The sequence below is a fragment of the Notamacropus eugenii genome, chromosome 2 (assembly GCF_028372415.1).
Source record: "Notamacropus eugenii isolate mMacEug1 chromosome 2, mMacEug1.pri_v2, whole genome shotgun sequence".
NCBI lineage: Eukaryota > Metazoa > Chordata > Mammalia > Diprotodontia > Macropodidae > Notamacropus > Notamacropus eugenii.
Window position 1 is genome coordinate 252,476,794 of NC_092873.1, and position 17,504 is coordinate 252,494,297.

At 36.8% G+C, this 17,504-nt stretch overlaps 1 protein-coding gene across 2 annotated transcripts in view; it reads right to left on the bottom strand.

Moving 5' to 3' along the window:
- The window catches only part of EZR (ezrin), a 72,244-nt gene that overhangs the window by 36,353 nt on the left and 18,387 nt on the right, over positions 1 to 17,504 (bottom strand). The gene's annotated exons all lie outside the window — the stretch shown is intronic.

Genomic DNA, 17,504 nt, shown 5'->3' on the forward strand with positions numbered 1-17,504 from the left:
CCCTTCACTTTAGGAAAACACATTCATAGCTACACCAAAGCTGCTTTCCCAAAAACTGATTAAAAAATCTGAAAGCAGAGGTTAATAAAGCATTGTTTCTTATGCTGGAACCACCCAGGGAGCAAATTAACTTAGAAAAATGACTTGTCTAGACAAGTCTGGAGGCTCAGTTTCTCTGACTTGAAGCAGATCCCACTACTCAGTTTGGGCAGTTGATTGGGTCATTTTAATCCTGTGTACTCTGAACAAAGGTTGCCAAGGAGGGGAGGGGGAGCAAGTGTGCAGTTTCTATGGGTTCGGGGCCCTCAGAACTAAAGGGAGGCTCAATTTTCGGTTTCCATTTATGAAGTCACCAATTTTTTCCAAGCTAAAAGGCAGTAATACAACAGACACCCATCATTTTATTTATAGTTTCTGAGTCAGTCAATCAACAAATATTATTAAGCACTTATATGCAACTGGCACCCTGTCGGTGAAAAAGGAGAGCCCCAGCCTTCAAGGAACTCATATCTGAATGTGGGAGACACCCTGGGAATGACTTGGTACATATAAGACATACATAAGAGTTCTCAGAGGAGGAGGATGTCCTACATGTTAGGGACAGTTATTTAGCTCAGCTGGATCCACTGATCCTTGATGACAGCCTGGGGATCAAAGGGTGGTTCTCAATTGAATTTAACGCTTTGTTAAGAACCTACCCTGTTCAAGGTGCTGTATACTAAAAGCCAGAAATAAAAAGGCAAATATGCCTGCCCATAAGTTTCACAGTTCTGAGCTTTTAAAGGTCATTTTTTCAATACATTAAGGAATAATGGGGGTTTAAAGTTATAACTCTTTGTTATATAACTTATACCTCTTTGTTGCTGTTGTTAAGCATAATTAGAAAGTATGAGGTAAACCAGACTTCCTCTACTATTTCTTTTCATATCTGAGGTCCACAATTCAAATAGCACACCAAAGTGTGTTAGCAAGCAAAACTAGACAAATTTCTTAACATTCCAATGGATTCAAGTCAGGATTCTAGGTTTCTTTCACTGTAAACTGATGATGACTTAATGTGTATTCATCCTTTGTTACTGAAGAAGACCATGCCATCAGAGAAATGATGACGTGACTTGCACTTGACTATGTTTTGAGTGAGGGAGAGCTGTGCAGGTCACCAGCCTCACTTCTCTTCCAGAGCCATCTGAATCCAATGACCAGATATTCATCAGGATGACTGGAGATGACCCACGATGAGGCAATTGGGGTTAAGTGACTTGCCCAAGGTCACACAGCTAATGAGTGTCAAGTGTCTGAGGTGAGATTTGAACTCAGGTCCTCCTGACTCCTGCACTGGTGCTCTATCCACTGTACCACCTAGCTGCCCTTGATGACTTAATAAAACAGCTGCAAAATGTCTGTCTAGAAGCCTTAAGAAAGCAAGTCTCTCCCTCTTGATTACACTTCTAAGGGTACACATAAGAGATGGGAAAACCAGCCCCAAAGTCAAACATTACAATAACAAAAGTAGACTCGAGATTGTACATAATAATATAAGCCAAGAGGGACAGATTACAGGCTACACCTAACAGAATTTTCCCCTTTCTCTCTACTCTCCTCTCCTGCTTCTCTTAATTATGGACCCAGAGAGCAGGTTAACAAATATTAGCCAGATTTACAGGAGTCAGAAAGGCTCAGAATGATAAAGAGGGCCAATCCTCACTTGGCCATCTGAACATGGGGCAAGGGATAAACTGCTAAACTGCTCCTGTGTTGGACAAAGATTTAAAAAGTGCTGGTGTACACATATCTGATTGCACAGAAAATCTTGTGTCTCACAAGTTTTTTAGGGGGAAAAGGAAATAATCCTAGTACACTTTCACCAAAGTCAAAATGCTAACAAACCCCCAAACTGGTGTTTATAAAGCAAATTGTTAAAAAAAAAAAAAAAAAGAAAAAAAAGAATTTAATGTCAAGATTGGCCAAGCCTTTATCTCCACTGGTAGCATAAACAAGTAAATCATTGGTTTGCATCACATGAGAGTTATTAAGGATTTAATTTGAGATTGAAATACCAGTAGCTGTAAAATTACCAAAAGCAATCTGTGAAAACTGAAATCAACACTGAGCAGATCATTTTAATGTTCCATTTTTATTTGCTTGTAATAGTTTAGTGGGGTCTGCTCATCCTGGGTTACCTAAGCTACAGACATCCAAATAAGGATGAATACCTAAATCTAATTAGTAAGACCCCATTCTTTTTTTTTTGGTCATTTCAAAACCCAAAATGGAACTAGCAATAGTGAACACAATCACTCAAATATTAATTCAATTCTGATTTTCTAAAATATGTAGGTTGATGGATGTCATATCAAAAACACTAAACAGATCTATATAGATGCCTTTCCAGTCTTATTTCATATTATTCCCCTACATCCACTCTTGGTTCCAGCCAAACTGGCCTACAAGCTGATGTCCCCTTTCCCCTCCCCAATCCTTCATGCCATCTCTTGCTTCCATTCCTTTTTTTGTGGAGGCATCCATGCCAGCCTTCATGACCCTCCCAGCCCTGTTCCAGGAGTTTCAACCTTAAAATTATGCTTCATACCTGGCTACCTTCAACCCTGCCCACTCTCTTTTTTTTCTATCCCTTTTTATATGTTATCTTTCCCCACTAGGGTGTAAGTTCCTTAAGGGCAAGGACTTTCTTTTTGCTTACATATCAATATAGATACAGATCTACATATATGTAGCTATATAGATACATGTAAATAAAAAGAGAAATATCTCTCTCTCTTACACACACCCACACACCCACACACACCTTCCCAGCATTTAGCACAATGCTTGGCACATAGTAAATATTTCCTTCCTCCCATGACCTTGCATGCTGGGTTGTCCTTCATTTCTGAAATGGGCTTTTACTTTGTTTTCAAAGCTTAGAACCCCAGTTTTCTTAAAGTATAGCTCAGGTGGGTCGCCAGTTTCTATATGAAATCTTTCCTAATCCCAGCCTCCCCCCATTTGCTAATGTTCTCTCCCCCTTGAGATTCTTTTGCCCGCCTCATAGTTCTTTCCATGTACATTATCATGTATATATCCACAACAATACACAACATATACATTGCTGGCTGTGCTTGTTTTGCTTGGCTAAAATGACCCTTTTTCACTGTACTTGGTATCTTTGATCTAACATGTATTATTACAGTTGCGGGGTTAAGGGTTCAAAATGGGGAGGCTTGTACCACCAAATGAGAGTAGTCCAGTGAAAAATATTGAGGACCCATAGATTTTTTTAAACATTGTTTTGCTAATATAGTTGTTTGCAGGGCATGGTGAAGAGGCCAGTAATCTTCACCCTATTTTCCTAATATAGATATGCCCACCAACCTGAGTTAGCTGCCATCTGACAGACTCTTGCTTGTCAAAGGGACCAGGAAACTGTGGATGAATAAATGGTAATTCATTGTTGCTTTTGTTCAAAAAATTAAAACAAAACAAGAACTCTGAGCTCAATCCTATTGGTGGAAAATTGTGATCCTGGGTCAGTAACCTCTGACTACTGTCAACATTTTGCAAACTATATATCTTTTATACCTATAAAATATTAAGAACAAATTTAACCTACAGAAAAACCACTAATAAAACATTCATAAAGTCAAAAACAAAGTAACCTTGTTTCATAAAAAAGCTTGATGTAGAGAAAATCTCTTCAAAAAAGTAATCTGGAGAAAAGTTATTAAAATGGTCCCATCTTATAACCTAGCAGTTTCTGAACAGATACAGCAAGGAGGTAAAAAATAAATGCTCTCAAAAATGGCAAAAAATAAAAACTTCAGTTGGTGGGCCTTCCCATGGAAAGTGGATGAACACACAATGAAATACCATGTCCCAGGAAACAACAAAATGGGAAGCATTCCAAGTAACATGGGAAGACGTGTCTGAACTTAAACAGTTCTGCAGGAATTCTTTTATTATTTGAATTTGCACATCCTCAGTGCCTAGTATAATAACTGACACACAGTAGGTATCTAAAGAAAAGCTTAGTGAGGGGAAGGAGGGATAGAAAATTTAGAATTCAAAATCCTATGGGATTGAATGTTGAAAACTAAAAATTAATTAATAAAAGGGAAAAAAAGCTTACTGAATTGAACCCAACCGATCTAACTCAAAGAAAGCAAAACCTTAAAACAAGATACACAATGACTGCTATGAAGCAAATGAAAATAATTAAAGCTCCAGAGGAAAAATAATGAAGCAAACTTTCCTACTCTCCCCAGAGTCGTGGTATACAACACGTACAGCTTGTTTCATACTGTCAGATGAGGCCGTGAAGTTTCTGCCCTGAATAGTTTGAGTTTAACTGTTTTTTTCTTTGCTCTGGGGAGAGCAAATAATATAATAGTGTAAGAAACAAAATGACCAACCCCTTTCAACTACCCTCCCCACGAAGACAGTACCTCAAACACCTAAACTTGAAAGTTAGTCATTGAAAAATATATTCTGGTATGAATAAAAGGCCCAAACTGAGTCATATGAAATAAGCCCTCCACTTAAGTAATTTTCAGTGAAAATTAATAGCTGCTCTCAATTGAGACACACTGACCTAGAAGGGAAAAAAAAGCATTGAATTTGGAATGATGCAGGCACTAGTTCAAATTCTGGCCTTGCTACTTACTACCCACCTGTGAGAGCTGGGCCTATTACCTCATCTTTAAAATGAAGAGCCTGGATTCTATTGTCTAAGACACCCTCCTTCCAGTTCTATATATCTATGATCCAGTATGACATAATGAGCTCAAAACTCAAATATCTCCTCTACTGATAATGCCAAATATAAGAAATATAAATACAGAATGTATAAATACATAAAAATAAGAGTTTTGGGAAGATGAATAATTACCTAGCTCAGCAAAAACCATTTTAAAACTTGAGTTATCACTGCTGGTTTTAAATTTTACTAAAGCATTATCTAAAACCCACAAGACTTGGCAGTATAAAGGGTAAGGTAATGAGTTTTACAATGAAATACTAGGCAACTTAATGTGTAAAATGTGACTTACTGCTCACTTTTTAGCTTTACAATTATTCATACTTCTTCCTTTACCCTTTCTCATTTATTTAAATAAAAACTAGACTTAAGATTTGTCTTTCAGAAGATTTTTGATAAGCATTTTAAATTTCCTCTCAGAGCACAGCCACCTTCATTTTCAGTAAAGTAATGAGTTTCAATAGGAAAAAAAATATCTAGACAAAGGATGGGGAACATGCAGCCTTGAGGACACATGTGGCCCTCTGGGTCCTCGGGTGTAGCCCTTTGAATCCAAACTTCACAGGACAAATTCCCTTAATAAAAGGATTTGTTCTCTAAAACTTGGACTTGGTCAAAAGGTGACACCCAAGGACCTAGAAGGCCACAGGTTCCCACCCCTGATCTAGACCATCTACCCTTCCTTCTTCCATCCCTGTATTATATAGGCAAGGAAATGTACTAGCCCTTTAAATCTACATGGATAAAGTAATCAGCTTTACCCTTAGCTACTAGAACTATGCAGTGCTGGAACAGTCACATTCCAAAGGCACCAGAGTCCTTATGTACTTTAGAATTTAAAAAAAGAAGGAATTCTGATTATAGCATTTGGATGTTTGCATTTGGGGCAGTAGATACAGCTGATAATGTATTAATCCCCATATTATCACACCTGCATTTAAACAAAAGCTAGTTTGAGTAGGATTATCCTACTACCACCAAGATTAGGTTGCCTGACCTTTCATAATCATTTAAAATGTCGGCTGTTTCTGAATATTCCTGCTTTTCTTCCAAAAGTACCATTTCAGCAACTTTTAACACATTTAAAATATCTGGATGATAAGACCTTTCCAATACTTAGAAATGCCTCGATACAAAAAACAGCTAGAAAACCTTTCCAACAAAGGGGGAAGGGAAAGGTAAGAAGCAGAAATTCCCATCTGAACAAAAACTTGATTCTCAAAGCCATTGTGGTTGCCAGTTTGGCTCATCAAGTGACATGTACACAGTCAAACATACAGTTGTTTACTACTCTGTGGAATTCCATTACTATCATTCTTTCTGGCTGGATATGACCTCAGCAAGTTATTGACTCAGTCTAATGAGTGAAAATGTGGGAGTTAAGTTAAAATTAGTTAAAATTCATTCAGTTAAACTCATTCAGTAAAAATGAAGGAGCAGATGATCCCAAAGGTCTTTCCAAGGAAAAAGAGTAAGTTTATATAGGGCCAACTATGTGCCAAGCCTTGTGCTAAGCACTCTTAGAAACAGTATCTCATTTGAGTTTCTCAGCACCCTCATGAGGTGGAAAGAAGTTTGTGTTAATGTCCAAGGGAAGATATCCATCCAATTACAGTGTGACCAGGCTATATTTTTAAATTGGGAGACAATCCAAATGCAAAGAAAATTTCAATTTAATACTTGATATCCTAGTGTGTGAGGATTAAGTTTGAAGGGACTTAATGATAACTAATAATGAGTTATAAAAATAGTGATTCAATTTTATTGTGACTCTTTTGTGAATTTTCTTTTTGGTTTTATAAGCTCTGCATTAATGCATTTCTGTGTTTGAAACAGTTCCCACCTTCAAGGTAAATGGAATGCATTCAAGTATATTGTCAGCAAAAATTCATCTTTTTAAAAAAATCTCACAGCTACATGAGGCTGTGGGTAAGGGCAACCCTTAATAAACAGATGAAGCTGTTTTTAAAAAGCAATGCTTCCAAGAGACTATAAAAAAAAAAAAAGGAAATTCAACGTTGACAGGGCTGTTGAAAGACAGGCATAATAACTTATTGTTGGTAAAGCTAGGGACTGGTCCAACTGTGCAAGAAAGCAATTAGAAATTGTATTAGAAAAGTTATTAATCTGTTTATAGCTTCTGAACTACTGAGTACACCCCTCTTCCCAAGCGAATAACTGTGAAAAAAATAACTACTATGTACAAAAATATTTATAGAAGCGCTGTTAGCAATGACAAAAACCAAAACTCAAAGTATGTGTCACAACACTGGGGAAAGGCTGAACTGTGATCTATGAATGGAATGGAATGCGTGTGCTGATGGGAGGCTGCTAGGTGGCTTAGTAGATAGAGTCTAGAGCCAGGACGACCTGAGTTCAAATTCAGCCTCAGATACTTTCTAGCAATGTGACTCTGGGCAAGTCACTTAACCAGTTTGCCTCAGTCTCCTCATTTTTAAAATAGGGATAAGCATAGCTCCTACCTCCCAGGGTTATTGTGAGGATCAAATATGATAAAGTTTATAAAGTGTTCAGCACAGTGTCTGGCCTATAGTAGGCACTATACAACTGCAGGCTATGAGTAGTACCATAGGTTATATGATCAACGTGAAGAATTCAGATAAACACAGAAAAACTTGTAGGAAATGATGGAGAGTCAAGGCAGGAGAACCCAAAGGAACAACCCATACCATGAACAAAGAAGAGACTAAAAGTCAATAAGATTCAGGGAAGATAAAATGGACAAGATGGACACCAAATGATTTGGTGTTGAAGTATGATTCTTTTTCCTTTTTGTTAATAATCAGTAAGCTACAAAAGTAGCAAGTGTTATGTACTATCAATTGCAGTTATTATTAGATTTTTTATTAACTCTTTGGGGAATGTACTTTGTGAGGATAGTTGTTTGGATATTTGTTTTACTTTTCTAAGAGGTTTTTTGTTTTTTTTTCTTAACGATGCCTTTTAAAGGAGGTTTCTAACCTGGAATCCATAAACTTAATTTTTAAAAAAATAACTGTCATTCAATTTAATTTGTTTCTTTTATAATCTTACATATTTTATTTTGTATATTCTGAGAAAGAATCCACAGGTTTCACTACTACCAAACAGTTCCACAACTCAGAAAAGGATTAAGAATCCCGTACTTTAAATATTACTTTGTTTCTTTAGACAGAAAGAAAAAACAACTTCATATCTCTGTTGCTGCTGAGCAGCAGAATCATTACAGTCCTGTGTTTTATATGGTTCCAGCACAATATTATTCATCTTAGTGTAGACATATGGAGGTCAGTCATCCATCAGTCAAATAAACATTTTCTGATGATATTTTGATGTCTGGCTATAGTAGAGCTCTCACGCTCCATTTCCTCTAGCCTTTCTTTCTTCATGTTACTGTTGTTTGGTCACGTCCAACTCTTTGTGACTGCATTTGGGGTTTTCTTGACATTTCCTTCTCCAGCTCGTTTTACAAATGAGGAAATTGAGGCAAGCAGAGTTAAATGACTTGCCCAGGGTCACAAAGCTAGTAAGTGTCTGAGGTCAAATTTGAACTCAGATCTTCCTGATTCCAGGCTTGGTGCTCTATCCACTATGCTACCTTAGCTGACCCTCTTTCTTCTTGATGAGGTTTGAATGTTGAAAGAACGGAGGGCCAACACTGTTCTTGGTTTTATCATCAAGATGAAGCCCTTGCTTACTATACCACCTTAAATCACAGTGACTAAACTGGAAGGGTCTTTAGAGGAGGGTTAATCCAATCTCCCACCCTCTATCTTCTATACTTTTATCGTTCCAAGGTAGTTCATCCACCTGGACCACTTCCTGTGGCAGGAAGCTTACTATCTAACAAGACAGTCCAATTCCATTTTTGGAGGGCTCTACTTTTTAAGAGAGTTCTTGGCTGCACTAAGCAGAAATCTATCTCTGAAAAATGTCCATCAATTGGCTCCAGTTCCACAGTCTGGATCTATGTAAAATAACTTAATCCCTCTTCTGCTTTCCAAATAATCCCAATTCTTAATTGTTCTCCAGACTAAACATTTTGTGAATTTCCAGATACTTCACCATCTTGTCCACTCTCCTTTGAATGCACTCCAGTTTGCTAATGTCCTTCTTAAAAGTAATCTCTCAGAGAAGAACACAATTCCGTGGTATGAGAACTGGAGAAGACCACAATACAATTAACTCCTTTGATCTGGATACTATAGCTGTATCTATGTAGCTCAAGGCTGGAAGTAGTTTTTTTGCAGTCAATTTAAACCCCCAGGCATCAGTCTTGTAACCAGCTGTTAGTCCAGATGTCTCCCATTCTGTACTTCTGATGCTTATTTTTAATGTAAAGAATAATTATCTATTTCTTGATGGTAGCTTTGGCCCATCATGCCAATCTTTCAGGCTCTTCTTTTTTAGTGACCTCTAAGTATTAACTATCCTTTAGACCTCTGTCAATCCATCTCTATTAAAATTTAACTCAATGGTACCAGGACGTTGGTACTACCAAAGACAGACTTTCTGGGTAAAACTACAGAGGGTTGATCCATATTTTAAAATCTCAAGATCTTAATGCATTTCTGATCTCTCTCAATGGATTCTTTGTAAAGTATACATGATCCAAGGCTATCAAAGACCCTTTAACACAAATTGAGACTGTTCATTCTTCACATTTCAGCTAACAAATACCAACCTCTCTGTCTGGCATCATAGAATTATTAACTGGATATCAAACTTCAATCAATTTAATAGCAAAGTGGAGCTAGGCAAATTTCTTCTGTGCTTTGGGTGAACTGAGAATGCAAAACTGAAGGGGAAGATTAGTTAGTCAATAAACATGTGGACAAATATTTCTGTATTTGCTTCCTCCCCTCCCACCCATGCCACCAATCTATTTAAGTAATTAGAAGCAATTAAAATTTTAAATGAACCCAATACCTTATTTTCTATATCCCAATATGAATGCTCATCTATTTCACTTCTACATTCAATTTTGCTGGACATCCATTAAAACCATTTTATTTTAATAAAACAGTATAAGAGGAACCAAAATGGAACTGTTAGTGAAAATTCAATCACTAGTTTTTATTGTTACAGCTCCTATAGTACATATCTATGGTAAAACTATCCAGCTTCAATTTAGGAAAGATAGTCCACAAATCACACCTGTCTACAAGGTATGTTAAGAAAAAGTCAATGTATGTTTTTTGAACTAGGGATTTGTCCAGAAACTCTAAACATCATGGCAATGCAGAGAAGAGGGACAGACAGTCCTTTTCAAGAAAGCAGCACATTTATATTATTTTCAATATCAAACACAAAGTTTTAACAAACATCAGAGGCCAAATTTAATTATGTATTTTGCTGCTGTTTGCTTGTGCCCAACATCTGTCTCTCCATTTTCTTTGGATCATCGGTGACTTTACTGCCTCCAATGCTTTAAGTGATCTAGAGCACATTTCTTTTCCTTTAAATAAGTTTTTATTGATATTTTTTGCTTTTATATTGCCCTTACGACTCCAGGAGAGTCATCCCATGCAACAAATAATTTTTTTAATTAAAAAAAAGAAAAACAGGAAGAGAAAGAAATAATCACTACATCAAGAACAAAAATCTGAAAATACATACAATGTTCCACACCCCTGAATCTCCTATCTCCCCAAAGAACTGCAGTAGGAGGAATTATCTTTTCATATTTGTTCTTTGGCACGACAGTTGTGCTTTTAAGTTTACAACATTCACATGACTATTTTGTGGTGGTTGTTGTTTCTTATATTTTTGTTGTTGTTGTCATTGTGTATTTTTTTTTACACAACAGTTGCACTGATATTGAAATTTTAAATAAAGCTTTGGGGAAGCCTCCCCACATGTTGGGTGGGTCTTCAGTAGAGGGCTTAAAGAAAGGTGTGAACAAAAACTGGACAGAATGAGAAGGTCTATAGCTACACCAATAGAGGCAGTATGTGAAGATTCACTGAAATACTGAATTGCCAGTGCCACTATCCATTATAATCAAAAGTCAGATGTTACTTGGCCATTCTACATTAGAAGCACCACTAGGGGCACCATGTTCTCAAGGGGAGGGTAGCAAATCAACAGTAAAAGCGAGAAAGACTAAAAGTTGTATCACAAGATTTTTTGATGTGGTTTCACTTTCCTCATCTACAAAGCTAAGTATCATTAATATGCCTTTCTAATAAAGTACCTTTCTGCCAATACCAAGCGCTTAAAGAAATGATCATTTAGAAGAACTAGAAGACTCTTTTTCTTTTGTCTGAAGCTCCCTGGCACCCTAAGAGTAAAGCAGTATCAAATCATTTAAACTACACATCATTCTAAAGACTCATAGAATCTTTAAGTTGAAAAGACTTACTTAAAGCCTCTCACTGGCCAACCTGCCCTTGCAAAGAAAACTGCCTTATTCCACATCCCCAACAAATGGCTATCCAATCTTTACTTGAAGACAAGGGAAACACAGTATCTCTGAGGTTATTTCATTTTTGTATAGCTCTACTTTTTAGGAAGTTTCTCCCATAAATCATAACCAAATCAATGTAACTTCCAATTCTAATTGGATCTAATTGAGCCTAATTTTGTCCTTTGAGGCCAAGCATAACCCTAATCTCTCTTTTTGAAGATGGTTATTATATTCCTCCTAAACCTCCTCTTTTCAAGGCTAAATATTCTTTTTTCAAAGTATTTATTTAGTATTTACTTCCCCCCATTACATGTAAAAGCAGTTTTTAACACTTGTTCTTTTTTTAAATTTTAAAGTTCCAAATTCTTTTTCTACTTCCCTCTCCTCCCTCCCCCCTCATTGAGAAGGCAAGCAATCTGATATAGGTTATACACGTGCAGTCATGCAAAACATATTTTCATATTAGTCATGTTGTGAAAGAAAACACAGACAAAACCCCCTCAAAAATAAAGCAAAAAACCCCCCTATGCTTTGATTTGCATTCAGACTCCATCTGTTCTTTCTCTGGAGACGCACAGCATTTTTCATCCTAAGTTCTTTAGAATGGTTTTGGATCACTATTGTACTGCTGAGAACACTAAATCGTTCATAGTTGATCTTTGTGCAACATTGCTGTTACTATATACAGTGTTCTCCTGATTCTGCTCACTTCATTTTGCATCAGTTCATGTAAGTCTTTTTAGGTTTTCCTGAGAGCATCCTGTTTGTCATTTCTTATAATACAATAGTATTCCATCACAATCATATACCACAATTTGTTCAGCTATTCCCCAATTGATGGACATCCCTTTAATTTCCAAGTCTTTATATCTCTAAAAGAATTGCTCTAAATATTTTTGTAATGTATAGGTAGATCCTTTTTCTTTTCGTTTTTTATCTCTTTGGGATACAGATCTAGTAATGGTATTGCTGGGTCAAAAGGTCTGCATAGTTTTATAACTCTTTGGTTGGATCAGTTCACAAGTCCACCAGCAGAGCATAAGTATCTCCATTTTCCCAAATCCTCTCCCACATTTGTCATTTTTCAAGACCAAATATCCTCAGCTCTTTCAAACCATCTTTAGATGATCTCCCAACCCCCTACCATCTTGATCACCATTCCCTAGAACAGCATCAGTTTGTCAAATATGGGATCCAGAACTGAACGAGAACAGCAATTACTCTTGTTCTCAATACTACAGTTTTAACGACGTAGCCCAAGATTGTGTGTAACCCAAGATTATGTTACCATTTTTGACAGCCATGTCACACAGACGTTTCACATGGAACCCACAACTGAATACAATTATCCAAATGTCTCATCAGAGTTGATTTTCATGGAACTATCAAACCTCTTATACTAGATACTGGACTCTCAATGCATTATAAGGTTTTGTTACTTCTTTGAAGTGCCATTCCATTGACTTCTAGTGAGCTTCTGATCCACAAAATTCCAGATTATTTACACTATTATATCTAGCTACACCTTCTATCCTGTATTAGTGCAGGTGATTCTTTGTACTAAAGTTTAGCACTTTACATTGAACCCCACTAAAGCATGACACAGTAAAAAATATATGATGGGTTTGGAATCAAGAAACCTTGGGTTCCAGCTTGCCTTGAACATTCACTAGTGTTAGGATTAGGGGTAAATCACTTAAATTTCCTAATTCTCAGGCAACTCCCTAAAATTCTAGGTTGTAAGGTAGAAACTGAAGTGTTGGGAGTTCCTATGTCAACAAATGCACAGATCTTTAATGTACTGATTTGTTCACAGTTCTAGTCTGTCAGGAATTTTTTTTGAATACTGTCATCCAAAATGTTAGTGATCCCTCCTGCTCCAAATCACCCTAAAAATCTAAAAAGCATGCCATCTATAGCTTCATCTAAGTCATTGAAAAAAATATTCAATAGAACAGGGTCAGAGACAGACCAACCCTTGGAGCAGTCTACTGTAAACTTCCCTCTATGCTGACACTGACACAAAATTGTAGTGGCCCACAAATTCTTATCTTATCCCTAAGGATCATTTGAGAGACTTTATCAAATACTTAAATGAAGTCAAGATTTGCCATATCTATATATATTTCCCTGCTTTACTGGTCTGGTAAATAACCTTGTTATGGAAAGGAAATAACAGTAGTCTGGCACGGTCTGTTCTTCGCAAGCCATATTGAAAAGATGTAAAAGGTACCTCCTAATTCCACTCTCTGAAGAATTTTTTTCTAATGATATAAGTATTTTGATTCAGGATAGTTCTTTAGAATAAAGTACATTTAGCAATATTTGGCCTTTGGAACCAAAACATTAAAAAAAATGTGAGAGTAGGAGGGGAGGAAAAAGCCCCAAAGAAATTAAATAAAAAGGAAAAGGACCCATGTACAAAATATATAGAGCAGGTTTTTGCAAAAAACTGGAAATCAGGGAGTTGCCCATCAATTGGGAATGACTAAACAAATTATGGCATATGGATATAATTAGAATACTGTGTGTGTTCGTCCTTCGTTGCTGAAGAAGACCAGACCATCAGAGAAATGATGACATGACTTGCACTTGACTTTGTTTTGAGTGAGGGAAGGCTGTGCAGGTCACCAGCCTCACTTCTCCTCCAGAGCCACCTGAATCCAGTGACCAGATATTCATCAGGATGACTAGAGGTAACCCAGGATGAGGCATTTGGGGTTACGTGACTTGCCCAAGGTCACACAGCTAGTGAGTGTCAAGTGTCTGAGGTGAGATTTGAATTCAAGTCCTCCTGACTCCTGCACTAGTACCCTATCCACTGCACCACTTAAGCTGCCCCCAATTGGAATACTATGTCATAAGAAAAAGAGCCTTTCCTCTGTGATTACCTAAAAATTTCCTGTATCTATCTTGTTTATACATATTCTTTGTGTTTCTTTCCTCTGTAAACTGAGAGTTCCTTGAAGTATCCCTATCACTGTGACACTTAAAATGATGGAGATACACCATTTCCAGATAATTTGATAATTGTATTAACAAGGCCAGCAGGTTATTAATAAAAAGATAGTCAGTTGGCTGTCTCTCTTAAACCAAAGACCCCTAATGGCAATGGGGTCACAGTTTACATGCTTTTCTAAGAGAAGGTATTCCTGAGGACAGACAATCACCCAGACTGGTTAACGCAAAGACAGGTGCAGGCTATATGAAAATGAAGTTCTTGGGGTACCTGACTTGGGTCACTCAAATCCTGGTCAAGGAGACATCAATTTCCTCATCATCCATCTTGATAAAAGAGAGAATCAACCTTTCCCCAGGCCTGTCTGAGCAAACACAATAAGCAGGAATACACCCAAAGCCCACTTAGAATTTCTTTTACTCTCTGATTAGATCTTGGTCTACCTAGGTAAATTTCTAAGAAAAATTTCCCACACTGATTTCTGGATGAGGAAAAGGAAAAGGGAGAAAAACCTTGGTCCTAATACAATAATCACTTATTAAATATAAAAGAGAAATACTCATTTCTCACATCCCTTAGCACAAAGCCTGGCACCCATTAAGTAGGTGCTTAACAAATATTTGCTGACTTGATTTTTCTTTTTAGCAGAATGTTAAAAAGGTCAAGACAATCCAGACCATACAGACAAAATTCATGTTACTGAGATTACTGTTCAGGTAAAACTTCTGTGAACTCTAAGGTTTCTGAGTATTGACAAAGATATCATCCATAAACCTTGGGTCAAGTGCCATCTTACACTACAGTGAAGATCCTTTTCTTCCTTGGTCAGGGGGCTCCACAATTGTTTTGGTTAGTATTTTGTCCAGTTATTAATAAATATACCCTCCAAGTGAAAATGAGATGATTTAAAACCAGAATTTGTAACCTAACACTATTGGTATTGTTTTTCAGCTACAGTTTAAAGTCTTTATGTACTTAGTGAAGGGAAGAGGATGCCCAGGAAACACATAAAAATCTAAATCTGAATAAATTAGTAATCACACACACACACAGAGGAATGGAAGCAAGCAGCAAAGTAGACAAATTCAGGAATTTGTTTTCTTATAGACTGAAAAAAAAAAGCATGCAATCCTTCTAAATTTACATCTTAAAACTTATTTGAGTTCTCAGGAAAACAGGTAAAAGTTTTCTTTTTTTTGGTCTTTTTAAAAAGGAGCCAACAAATGCTGTTGCTAATGCTTTACAGAGAAAAAATTATACCAAGCTTTGTAGTAAGGATCACTCAGAAGTTAAGCTTTAGGTAAACTGAAATTTAAATATTAAAGTTACCACATCCTTTGTCTCTTTCCTCTAATATCTTTCCACAAACTTAAAATACAAAATTAAATTCAACAAATGTTTGCTGAATGAATGACATAAGTGGCTTTACACACAGAGTGTTGAATTTCCTGGTCTGAATATATTGACTGGGACGAAAATGTACAAACAAACAGGATTTCATCCAGAGAACTGATATTTAGGTGGAGCCAACTAGTACGCAAATACTTTCAGTAGGCAACTCAAAATATATACTGCCTATTTTTTAATGTTATCCAAGAATAGTTAACAGCCTCAAAACCAAGCTGAAATAACTAAATGTTTGAATGTTAAAAAAGCTTTTTTTTAATTGAGCATACCTAATTTTTACAAACACAAAAATAACTGATCACATCTTCACAATTATAAACCCCAGAGTAAAGATAGAAAACTACACATGGAAATGTTTCCAACAAGGACCCAGAAACAGGACTTGTTTTGTCATTGTCCACAAGGCAAGTACTATTACAACAGGGCATTACACATCCCTTCAGTCACAGAAGATTCTGAGAAATCCAAAAATAATTTCTTCCAACATTGTACATACCCAGTCCCAAAGAGCCCTATGATTTTATCCATATAGAAAATTCTTAGTGTAGAAATTTCCTGCATCATGAAGGTTGGCAACTCAGTCACTAAGGAACAGGGCTGTTTGGGGGCACAGAAATGACATGACCCAACCATGGGCACAGAGCCAGGTATGCAACAAGGCAGAATTTGAACCCAGGTTCTCCCAACTCCAGAGTGTTTGCATAATGTGTCTCCATGTATACACACATACAAAACTGGTTACCCATGCCTAGAATATACTTCCCTTCCTCACCTCTGGTTTCTACAATCTTTCTCTTTATTATTCTACCATCTACAAGAAATCTTCCCTATTCTACCACCTCCCCGCCCCAACAGTCTAAGCCCTCTTTCCCAAACTACCTGAATTTAACTACTACTATTTATTTGTTAAATTTTCAATTTATTCTGGATATGTTTATGTATACAAATTGTCTCCTCTGTGATAACATTCTTCAGAGTTGGGATTATTTTATTTCTTTGTATTGGTATGTCCACCACATAGCAGGGACTTATTAAACAAGTCTTAGATAACACACCCACCCACTCACAACCCTGTACCCAACCTTTAAAAGATTCCTCAGGTTCTATTTTAAGCTGTAAAGAGGTAAAGTTTGTGGTCAAACCTCCTTGCTATTTTTTCTTTCTTAATTTTTTAAAAACATGGGCTACTGTTCTGCTTTTCCAAGAACTGCTTGAGACTCCTTTAATCTGAAGATTTATACACTATACAAAAATTCCAGATCTATCTTGAGAAGTAAACTCAGGGTCATTTTCTTTGTTGTTAATGACATATAATCTTCAGTTATATTGTTCCTGATAGCCATCAGTAGTTGAAAACATGAAAAGATTCTTAGGTGTGGCTCTGGCTGTAGGTTGAGTGAAAGGACAGAGGGCCCCGTACTAACGGATGAGGAATGTCAAACATTATATGCCTAAGGTCAAATGAAAAACCTATCTAGAATGCCGGGGTACAACCTGCCATGGGAAACAGTGAAAAAAATAAACATCATTAAACTTTCTTTCTATAAACAGTGATGCATTATTCGATAAGAGTAGAAACCTATACTAAACAGCAAACAGATAAATAAATTCATTAACTGTAATCTTCCAAGGACACTTTCCCTTTACCCCATCAGTGGCTGAGTAATCACTTTTATTCAGTTTTAACTGTGTTATATATAACGTGGCCCCTTAGGTTTAAGCTCTTTTCAGATGTGAATTCAGGTATGTGGTTTGCCAATTTTGGAGTCCCCAGTATACAAAGTAAAAGTCAGGCCTGAGATAATCTAACCTAGCCAACAGCCCAGGCTACCCCAAAACACAGGAAGAAGTTAAAACTACACAGAGTAAACTTCACTACCCATCACAAATGGGACATTTTCTCTGTAAATCTACAGGTCTGGTTCCATGAATGGGCCATTCAGGAATGAAAAGTGTAAATCAACTACATGAGGCTC